Source organism: Macrobrachium rosenbergii, chromosome 24, assembly GCF_040412425.1.
Source record: "Macrobrachium rosenbergii isolate ZJJX-2024 chromosome 24, ASM4041242v1, whole genome shotgun sequence".
NCBI lineage: Eukaryota > Metazoa > Arthropoda > Malacostraca > Decapoda > Palaemonidae > Macrobrachium > Macrobrachium rosenbergii.
The window spans coordinates 14,911,181-14,922,847 of record NC_089764.1 but is presented as its reverse complement, the minus strand read 5'-3'; the positions used below and the strand labels follow the sequence as shown (position 1 = coordinate 14,922,847).

The window sequence follows — 11,667 nt, the reverse complement described above, 5'->3', positions numbered from 1 at the left end:
CCCCTAGCTGCAACCCCTTTCATTCCTTTCCCTACCTCCACTCATGTTTTCTTTCTTCCATCTTGGTATCGACTCTCACCCAACAATTATTTCATAGTACAACTGGGAGGTTTTCCTCCTGTTACACCTTTCAGACCTTTCTACTCTCAGTTTCCTTTTCATCGTCAAATGAACTCATAGGTCCCAGCGGTTGGCCTCTGTACTAAATTCTATATCCCATTCCATGGCATAGCTTGCCAACATAGTCTTCGCAAACCGGAGTTGCGAAAGTTGTAATCACTGACGCCGTCCTCAATCAGCTCAAGACGAATGTATATGGACTATGAGTTAATTACAAACTTACCTCTTAAGAGTTACGTATAAAATTGAAGAACGTGTAAGTTGGTTGTTTTGACATGACTAACGTAATAAGGACTTCTGACCCCTAGACATTGTTAGTAGGTACTGGTTTTTCTTCTGGAAAGGTTATCTTTTAGTTTTATTTACGTAGACCGTTCTATTGAATACATATTCATATATCTTATTTTCCTTTCAGGTTGCACAAATTTCCGTGTTGAACGCATTTACGAAATTTGAAACAACCAACATCACCTATGCCATGAGAACTTCACTGGCAACACTTTCTACGTAGACCTAGTTCGGTGAGTGCAACTAATAATTTTTGTTTTTTAAAGACTAGGCTTCCAACAGTCCTTTTAAATGTCTATAAAACATGATATTGTCGGGGTAGCATTTCAGATTGGAAGTCATTTTTGGGTAAGGTTATGTAACCCATGAAGTCAAAATGTATTTGTTACCTGTAGCCTCTTTTTCAGTCAGCACGTGAAGCTGCCCTTTCGCTGGTGTCATTCACCCATTTGGGCTCTCTAGGACTGCTTGCGACATTTAATTTGAAATGCAAGTTTTCTTCTGTTTCGTTTCATAATGCCAACTCACGCTTCCATATTTTCCATTTTTCTCAAATATGCTGCACATTAGTATCATAGTTTGGGCTGACAGTAAATATCTGCAGCCAGTATCATTGTAGCTAACTATGATTGTTGGAAGTCCATGCTGCTCATACTCGTGAATACTCCTGAAAAGTTTGCATTCTTTCTTTTCGAATAATACATCTTTCTGCAGTAGGCGATCGTATGGCAGCACCTGAAGCAGGAGGTGCATTGATAACTTTGCTTTCCTTATTTAATAGGGCCAAGCAAGGTATGGGTCATTCTTTGTCCATATTTACGTCTTTATAAACAATATCACAAACAACACACACACACACACAAACAACACACACACATATATATATATATATATATATATATGTATATATATATATATATATATATATATATATATATATATATATATATATATATACTGTATATATATATATATATATATATACTGTATTTACAAATGCACTCACACTTAGTATGAATTCTTGCAGCAGAAAGTGCATGGCTTTTCGTACAAAGCACTTCGAGAGCGAGGGCACTCGATAATTATCGATATTAGCTGACGATTCATGTACAGTTAGTTACCGGGCAGTGCAACATTGTAGATATTTTGAAGATAAGATTGCAGAAATGCCTTTTCTCTCTCTGCTATTCCTGGAATTACCAACCGGCGCTGCCGGCAGCGAGAAACAGGACGTTTTATGTGCAAATATTTCCAATTAATTTTGTTTCTCATTGAGGTCGTTCTTTGTGCATACACAGCCCACTCACAAGGCGAATATTATGTGCATGTATATTTTATATGCATTAGTACGAGAGAGAGAGAGCTTTCCATTTATCGTGCTGAAACTATTAGGAAAAGCTTACATAACGGTGTAACTGTAAGAACCAGCGCACCCTAATTCGTCGCCTTCCTTCTATCTCCTAAGGTAAGGCCAGACAAAGAGAACTGTACCCTTCCCCTAGGGCGTCCTTTCTTTAAAAGAAAGACGCCGGTATGTCCGGCTCCCTCCTTCCCCGTATCCACCGTTCCCCGACCCCAGCAACAGATTTCTGGCTAACGGGATTTTGCGATAGGGAAATGGGTTGTTCCTGTCCTGTCCATAGGGATAACGAACCAGGTCCATTGAAAAGCTGACTTGCCATGGCCGGACAGGACTGTGGTCGGGAATGGGGACAAACAACTCTAGTTTATTTTTATTTCTGAAGAAATATGAAAGTTAAAGTTCAATAGAATGTTATATTAGCTTTAGGAATAAATTAATGAATCGCAGCGTATACAGTCTTATAGTAGTACCAGAGACGTTATACAATACAGTATAAGGTCTCTGGTAGTAAAGTAATTCTATCAACCTTGGGAGTGCTAGTAGTAGCACTATTGGGGATGGTGTTTTATAACGACTCTTTCTATGTTAGGTGAGTTCGACTTGGTGTTTTTTCTATACCCTCTTTACTTTTCTCCCCGATAGAGTCGTACCTCGCACATTACCGTGAAGTCTTGATCTTGACGGCATGACAGGATGTGAGGGAACCCACACAGGCTTGTAGTTATCGTAGTGTCAGGTACAAGTATTAAGTTCGGTCTGCAAAACGGGTCTTGGGTTAATGGTCTTTAGAAACGGTGGAAGAGTCGTATCGAGTGTAACAAAAATGTGCACTTCATATGTAGAGGTCACCAAACGGAGGTGACTGGGAACTGCAGATGGAAGTGGTTGGCTTCATTGTCTTCTGTTCACTTCCTGATTTTAGTTCATGTTTGGCTGACTATAGTTGATTCCATAATTCCTCGTCAGTAGTTATACAATTTCTTCACATCTTTGAAATATGAGCCTATATTACCAGTGTATACTGCTTGGAAACGTGAGCCTAATTGCGTCCACTGCAAAAACCGTAGATCGACTAATGCTTCATCGTTGATTCAAAACACATCCGACAGTTCGAGCTGCAGTGATTCCGTAAAACCCAAGTACTGATACTGCAAAATTTTTATCTAGAGATTGTGTAAGTTTTGGTCTAAGCGTTCCAGATTCTTAAATGTAGGGAAAAACTGGAAATTTCAATGATGGAACTGTAGACCTAATGGTGTCTCTGCCTACTCTAATAGGTCACGTGAATCAATAAGAAGAAAAATGGACATTTGTAAAATAAGCTTTTGTTGGTCAACTACTATCCTTATTGAGACGAATAGTCCTATTTACTAAGAATTTTATCTTACACTTAATTTAATGGCACAAGCTACTTAACATTCACAGATCTTTAAAATGCATTCATTTATCTATGAAATATTATTTAGAAGGTTCATCAGATTTACCTTATACATATCTTCATCTGAATGTCTCATCCATTAAGAAATAAATCAAACTCGGGCATTCTATACGGAAACAAAAGCATAAAAACAGGGGTTCACTGACATGGAACCTGCAAGGTTTAGTAACTGCGGGGATTTCAACCATCAGCCCAATGAAAGAAAAATTTCTATAATGGCAATGTTTTTATTTTATCTGGGAAAAATGAAATAAACCCTACAGTAAAAATATGTATGAAACACGTTGAGAAATATGCGCTGAAATGAAAATTCTTGCATAATATATAGATGTCGAAGAAGCCAGTGCCGATTTTTAACACGTATCTCTTACTACAAGTTATGCAGAAGACTCATATTCCGCTTTCCCAGCTTCTCCTTTGCAGAACTTTAATTTTTCATTATTATTTGCACATAGAGGGAAGTTTATTATGATTCGCGTTAAATGTCACGTGCGCTTTTTTATTTCCATACACTGAAGATTCATATATAGCTTGCTCGGAAAAAATGTTGATGGTCAACTTGTTTCTCAGCTAAGAAAACATCGTGAGTGTTAGCCGCTGCAAAAAGAAACAGAGGCACACAATGTCGTAAGGTAGAGAGAGAGAAAAAAAAACCATCATTAGTCGAAGGTTGGTATGATGATCCAAAGTAGGAAAGTATTAACGTCATGTCTGTAAATGCAGAGAGCGTGTCAGTTGCATCACCATTGATGACTTAACTGTTAGAACATCGGTTACAAAAATTCCCTCGTTTTACCCAGGGTTTTACCAGAATGGCCAACCACGCAGTGCGTCTGGGTCATTAACCGCCGTGGAAGATAGTACTAACTTTGCAGGAGGAGACCCGCCTCTCTCTCTCTCTCTTTCACGTGCATTCTTCCACACTGGATGTTCCGTGCTATTTATAGCCTTCTCTGCACCTTTTCGTTATTTTAATCAACTGTATGTTTATTCCTTACGAATTTTTTTTCGCTATTCACAGTGTGCGTTTATAAATACACTTTCTATTCTTTTTACAATTTTCTAGACAAGATCAGTTAATGACCTTGTTGACTGTTCCATAAGAATTTATGTTGATTGAAAAGTAATAATTGTAAAATAAGCTTTTGTTGGTCAACTACTATCCTTATAAATTACATATTTTCTAATTAATAATGAATTATGGTTACCGTTTCTTTATCCTGCACGTTGAAAGGCGTGAAAAGCGATGCAGTTGGAGACATTTGTGTATTGCATCATAACACTGGAACTCGGATAAAATGCTCATTTTGTAGCCTACTATTTATAAGGCATTCTCAAACAATCTGTCATTGTGAATAATTTTGCAAATAAATGTGACATGTTATTAATACAGCCCAACATTAGTACATTACAAGTTGTTTAGTAGTCATGAAATTTATATAGATTTTTTAAGATTTAAAAGCTATTCTAGTGGGGAAAACCTCGGGATATTTCGGGAGTGTCAAGGTAAAGAAAGGTCAGGTGACGCTTGGGGTCTGGGTGAGTCAGAAAATAAAACCAGAGAGAAATAAAAAGAAATGACACAGACTAAAGATTCTTGAAGTGTTGCCGGGCAAGTAGCGAGGTTAGATACAGACGGGACCAGCGCCAAAACAAACAAACGTCTGAGTGTGAACAACGTTAAGATAATCATGAAATTCTAAACATAAATAGTCGCAACAAACAAGTACTATATGACAATAAACTTAAGCTTTTTAACGTTTATTTGTGAGCATAGGACTGACGGTACATTTCTATAGACGCATCTGAACTGACACGTGTAAGACAGAGTCCGGACGAATGAGGAGGAGGAAGAGAACAAAAGAGAAGATGCAAAGGAGGAGAAAAGGGACAGGTGGAGCAGGGAGAAGGCCCTACAAGGAGGGAGGAGGTGCTTCCTTAGTCAGATAGGTTTTCCCGACGGTATAAGAGGCAGGTTTAGGGAATGCAGACAGACCTGGACTTGACCCGAAAAATTTTTTTTTCAAGTTTTCATTTTACAGTTGCGTCGCTAACGAATCTCTCCCCATACGAAGAAAAAGAGGATTACTGGGACACTGCCTGTGGTTCGAGAATTAGGTCATCCTGATTTAATGTGATTACAACGACCGTTATTTTTATACTGTCAGTTGAAAGATGATTTTTTCTTCACCGAGTTAAATTGTTTCCTTGCGCGGATTTATATAAATACAGCATAGTGCACAATTATATTTTCCTTATGAAAATTGATTACATACTGGATAACATAACTTTGATGTTTAGTGCTTCAGAAAGGCGCTCCCCCCACCCCTGGCAATAGTACCCGCTCCTATAACCTTCCACCCTTGAACCCTGCTTGAGCCCGCTCTCTTTTACCATCAGTACTGCGTCGGATGAGGGCCGTAAGTCACAAGTCCTTGGCCTTGAACACTACAACTGCACAAGGCACGACCATGAGAAAGTAATGCGTTGTAAAGGGGTTCTTGGGACTCATTGCGCCTGGCGAGACTAGACAGTTCAGTTCCATTCAGTTAAGTCTGCCTCTAGCGCATAAACCAATGCGCGATCGGAGGTATAATTATACGCAATTCTTCCTGGTCTCTGTTGCTTTGCGATGCATGGCGCGATTTTGGCTGTGGGTTGACTTGCAGGTCGGCAATAAGTGCAATGTTGTCACTAAGTATGATGCACTCTCCGATGGCTTTCTGTTCTCGGAAGGTTTTATCTTTGATTATGAAACAAGTCGGAATTTCACCGAAGCCCTCTTTGTCACACGGCTTTGGAGGTGATAATGACGATGATTATCCTGCAGTAGATTTTAGTATCAATCCGAATTCTATTAAGTGTTTCTACGTTTTTCTCTGATAATTCCTTTTGTTATTATCGAATAATTATTGTTACTGTTATAACGTTTCCGCATGGGGTTTTAGTTTAGTAGGTTAAGCTAGCTTCCGGCAGCACGGATATATTTTGAGGTAGTGAGACGGTCTATAAAATGGTTAGTATTCTCATTTTGATATTTAGTATCAAAACAATTAGTGCAATAGGAATGTTATTTTCGGAGGCAAACATATTACCTTTGAATACCATCGTCTATCTGTATTTTTAATGTTATGTTTGGTAGATGTTAATAATTAGCGCAAGATATTTAATGAACCTTTAAATCCAATTAAGTGCTTCGCAATTTCCAAAATTTTGGTATGCTCTTATAATTACCCGTCCTCCGCCCTCTCCCGATTTTCATCTTAACAAGGTTGGGATCCCCAGGACTCTAAATTATAATTACCATTGTTTGCATGAAGGAAAACACCTTTTCAAGCAATTTTGTCTCGAAGATGAAAATCCAAGAAGACATCTGATATCCAGAGAAAGGATTGTCTTAAGCTTATGCCATTTATTATGCTATTTACGTGGTATAGGGAGCTTTATATCCAGCAGATAGTTTTCTGTTAGCATTAGACGATAAATTTTCAAATGCTGTGAAGGTGACATGCGTCTGGTAAAACACTGAGAATCTTTCAGTATCCTTTCGAAACGAATCTTGGAATGTCATTATGGAGAGAAAGGTTTATCCGAAGTCTTAATTTTGACTGAAGAGTACACACGTGAGACAGATAGAGAGAGAGTATGCAAGGAAAATAGCACGTCAGTCAGTCAGTCTAATAACTGACCAGTGTTTGTGTGGGTGTATGAGCGAGTGAGTGAGTGAGAGAGAGAGAGAAGGAAAAACATTGTAGGTAGCGTAGCCAAACACTCAGTCCAGTGACGGAAGTGTTGCAACGAACGTCATCACAGCCGACTCACTCGGACAAACATTCCTTTCTTCGACTTGAGTTTCTTAGGAAGAAGAGGCGTGAAGGACGAGAGCTATTTGTACTTCCACGAACCAGCCGGCAGATCTCTACATTCCTTTCCATTTTTGAAATATTCTAGAATGAAAAATCCAATAACTTTGTACAGTTATGTATGATTATCAAGTTTTAAAAATTGAAATGGGATAAAAAGAATAAAGAATTTTTTAATGCATTCACAAATGCACATATATTTCCCAAAACCCAAACTGGGCTAGATCATTGGACACTTGTTTAGCTACTAAAAGCTTGATTTTAGCAGCTAAAAGACACGAGCACTAAGCATTTTCTGTTCAGCGTAGATGGCTCTACTCTTCAAAAATCTGTATAGAAGACAGTTATCAGTCGCACTTAAGTTACGGCGCTGTTGATTATATGATTGAATAGTGTCTGAATGAGGTTGGCAAAGCTTGCTTCACTTTTAATGCTGCCGCTACCACTGTCCCTCCTACATCTTTGTCTCACGAATCTTCCTTCACGATTTCGTGTGAGAATTTGGAAATTGGTCCCGTCCGATCCATTAGAATTATGGGACTAGTTGCATGTATTCTAAGCATTACATCATGGGTTTTGCTAAATCTCCCTCTTAGAAGCTGGATGTAGTCTTTAGGTAACGTGTAATTCTTTGAGAGGGACTTTTGGTGGGACTTATGACTCCTTGGAGTATTTTCCCCTGAACATGGCGAGTCTCTACACACACACACACACACACACACACACACACACACACTGTTCTTCTGGACAGAGTAAAATTATAGGTTTTCCGTTTAATAATCAATCTGCCTCTTACTTTCAACTTAAATTCATTTCACCTCTCGCAAATCGTCTCTCACTCTCTTGTACAGATATTATGTCGGCCATTGTTTTCGAGAACCTTCAGATGTATACTCTTCTCCGATCTGTTATCTGTGCTGTACACTCCAGGCTTTGATATGTTATAGATCTGTGCGGAAGTTGCAAATCAAGTGTCACCAGCTTGGTCAACCTTTCATGTTGTAATTTACTTCCTATTCTTCTTTGGTCAGCCGTGCATTGTAAGTTTATATAACCATGGTTGCATAGAGGTAAGTTGCAGTTTTTTAAACATGACCCCTAATGGCTGTTGAATTAAGGACACGTTATTCAGGCTCAGTTACATGTTGCCATACCCTGTGAACCGTTAAGTATGGGTGCTGGTTTTGAATCTGGTTAGCCATGAAAACTACTGCAAAAAATCACTATGTTTTTTCTATTAAAAAGTTATTTTATCGTAATTTCCTAATCGTCCTAGTTTTTGAAAGGTTTGTTTCTTTATGATAAAAAATAAGGAATTCCTTCAGCAGTTGCTTGAAAGGGCAGTCTTTTCAAGTCTTCCTTGTCCTCTTTAGAAAGAAGAGTTGTTCATGTTTATTCGTCCGCCGATTTGTGTAATGGGAATTGTAATCTGGTTTGTCTTATGTGAAAAGGAGCAACACTTGCAGCGACAACGCGTTAATTTCCTTTGAATCCGAAAACCACAAGTAATCATGAAAAACATCAAATGTGGTTGCCCCAATCTTTTTTGCGTTTATTATAAATCGTTTTCCTTCTTTCTCAGCCTTATTTTCTCCTGTCACGTGTCGGCGACCTACTTTATAGTAGGCAGTCAGCATGTCTGTCACCCAGACATACGCACAACAAATGAACTACCAGTCCAGCTTAATATACTCACAGCAGTGGGAATGTTATCTTCGTGTTACCTCACTTAAGCTAAGCTTAATGAGGTGCAGTTCAAGGTTATGAGTTGAAATTATATTAATGATAATGGAGTTACATTTAGACTTGTGTGTAATATATAGAGTGGAAAATGTTGAACTTTCAGAGAGAGGGAACTTGTTACATTATGCGAAGTCAAGGCCAACATAAGCTTCCAGCTCTAGCTGCAATAGAAAAGAAAAATAAAGTGACTTACATTAGAAGACTTGTTTAAAAAGGGTGCACTTAGTAAGAAATAAAAAGAATGACTTAATTCAATCTTTATCAAAGTGCACGCGCATCTTAATTAGATCTCTTTTTTTTTTTTTATTAAACATTGCTTTTTGATCTGACATATCCTTTCCTTCTCTTCCACAAAAGTTTTACTTCAGCGTCAGTGTTCTCTGTCGAGACGATTAATTTTGTCGGCCAAAGACTGATTTGATCTGTTGACTGGACGCAAATCCGCTTCCTCTTCAAATTCTTGTGTTTAGATTCAATTCCCTTATCTGTGACAAGCGAGATTAAACTTAAAGAACATCTCGTGGCTTGGCAAATGCGACCTTCTGCCATGGATGGACTAGGCTTGTTATTGCTTGTTCAGTGTTTGTTTTTCCTTTGCCTGGGCACGAAGAGTTGCAAAACGCTGTCTGAAACGTTTTATATGTATGAATGTATGCATGTTAAAAAGTTTTATGCTCTTCAGTGATTTTCCTACCAAACGCCGCCTATTCCAACAAACTCAATTAGTCTCGAAAAAAAAAAAGTTTAAAATCCTCACAAAATCACATATCCATTATTCGTAAGTAACCTTGAGTATCGTTAAATTGTTAGCAATTATTCATTACCGAAATAATGTTTTTTTTTTTACATTTAAATTTATAGTAATTTTTTTTAATTCTCATGTGTTAAATTGCTTGTGCATAATGACTTAAAAATTGCTGCAGAATATTGTTTATAGAACCGTAATTGTCTGTGGTTGATGCACAAATCTTGCTACAATCTCTTTATAAATATTTCAAGGATTTCTCAAGTTTAAAATAACAGAATTGGCCTGATTTAGTTAAATCTTTGCTGTCTTAGTAATAATGATGTAAAATCTATTTATTATTATTATTATTATTATTATTATTATTATTATTATTATTATTATTGATTCATGGAAACAGAACTTTGATATTATGAAGTTTCTAAATGTTGCCTGTAAAAAAAGAACTTCAAAAAGTTTCACAATAGTTACCTGGAAAAATAGCCATAAATAACAAGCGAAAATTACATGTGGCTTATATTTAAGAGCAATCTGAAAACATTGAAAATAGGGGTCATGTGCACACCTGTTGACCAGTGCAATTGAAAATGCTCATATGCACACCTGTTGTCCAGTTTGATTGAAAATACCTTCATGTATAAAGTACACAATATTTGGGGAAAAAAAGCATTTCTAAAAATAAAATAAAAAATGGAGCAAACGAGAGAGAGAGAGACTGACGGCTGTCCATTGACATCAAAAAGAATTCAGGCGCACACAAGCAATATGAACGAAGTGGTTTTGCCGTCTGAGCAATCGAGTTCAATGCCAAAGTCTGAGATGTGGTAATTGTGGATATTCTCTCGAAATGTCATTCCATGCTGAATAACGTTAGAGCGGAGTGTCCGTCGTCACTTTCATCTTTCATTTTCTTTTTCCTTTTATTTATTTTTTTTTATTTACGATCATTGACTTCCATTTAGGTCGATGCCTTTATGGTCAGACAATGACAGTAGCTTAAACTATTTTGGTCTGCACTTCAGTAGAGAGAGAGAGAGAGAATATAACCGATGCACTATTCTCAGCAATTCAGAGGAATCAGTAAAAGGGAGAAAGTGGAAATTGGATGTGTTCAAGATCCATTTCGTGGGAAATCAGGTCAGCGCAGAGCCTGTTATGATCACGTCGACCTCATACGAGTTCGTTTCCATTTTTCATTATTTTGTGGGCGTTTTCACCTTGTTTTATCGAATTCACGCTTTTTTTTTATGAGAATGTAATATTTAAATCCAAACAACTTTTTTTTCTCCGTGGAGTGAGTTAAGTGAGTATTTGAATGTGAATTTTTTTTACATAAGAAGTGAGGCCGTGAGTCTCACGCTCACATCAAACTAGAAAAAGAATCTTCCTCATGCAATAGAAACACACACACAGACGCATATGTGACGCTAGGTGTCAGCCTTTCCGGTTCTTAGTCTGTTGTTCTTGGGATGAAATTGCCAGCTAAGCACATTAACTTCTTCGCTTCCCCCCCCCGCCACCGGTTACTCCCGAGACAGTTGACTAACGACCAGGTGCGTAAAGTTTATTCTATACGTTACCAGAAGCAAAAAGAATTTCAACTGAATGTGCCTAAATCGTCCATGATTTTGGGAATCTAACCTGGTCTCTCTCACAGTATTTCCGGTGCATAATCTACAAATCTCGACTCATCTTGTCTCGGTTCTCATCGAGTACGTGCGAGTAACTCAGCTGGCGCTGTCATGTACTGTTCTTTCCGATGTGGCGCGATGTTTGCGGTAGTAATAATGTCTTTGCATTTATGAAGCTGGCAGACGCTGGGCAGTCGTATGAAGTACTAATTAGGACTACCAGTAACTCGTTAACTTGAATTCAGCATGTTTGTGATGTTTGTGATGTGTGTGTGTGTGTGTGTAAGCGATGAGGTGTTGGCGTGTGTCGAAGACATGTTTCATTACAGTGTGGAATTTAAACACTAAGAATCAAAGTCACATGTTGTGTCTGCATATCAAATAAGCTCCCCACCCCGTCAGCCCACTCACCCGCCGCCTACAAAAAGACATTGAAAAAGCGGAGAAATATTCCAGTGATAGATAACTAGATGCGT

General features: G+C 38.1%; 1 protein-coding gene and 1 long non-coding RNA gene across 2 annotated transcripts in view; one reads left to right on the top strand and one right to left on the bottom strand.

Annotated features, from left to right (window-relative positions):
* LOC136851890 (uncharacterized) overlaps nt 1–11,667 on the top strand; it is a 175,527-nt gene that overhangs the window by 2,487 nt on the left and 161,373 nt on the right. Inside the window, exon 2 of the long non-coding RNA XR_010856988.1 lies at nt 536–641. This is a non-coding gene — a long non-coding RNA (uncharacterized lncRNA). The remainder of the gene's footprint in view (nt 1–535; nt 642–11,667) is intronic.
* The window catches only part of LOC136851889 (zinc metalloproteinase nas-13-like), a 56,201-nt gene that overhangs the window by 6,807 nt on the left and 37,727 nt on the right, over nt 1–11,667 (bottom strand). The gene's annotated exons all lie outside the window — the stretch shown is intronic.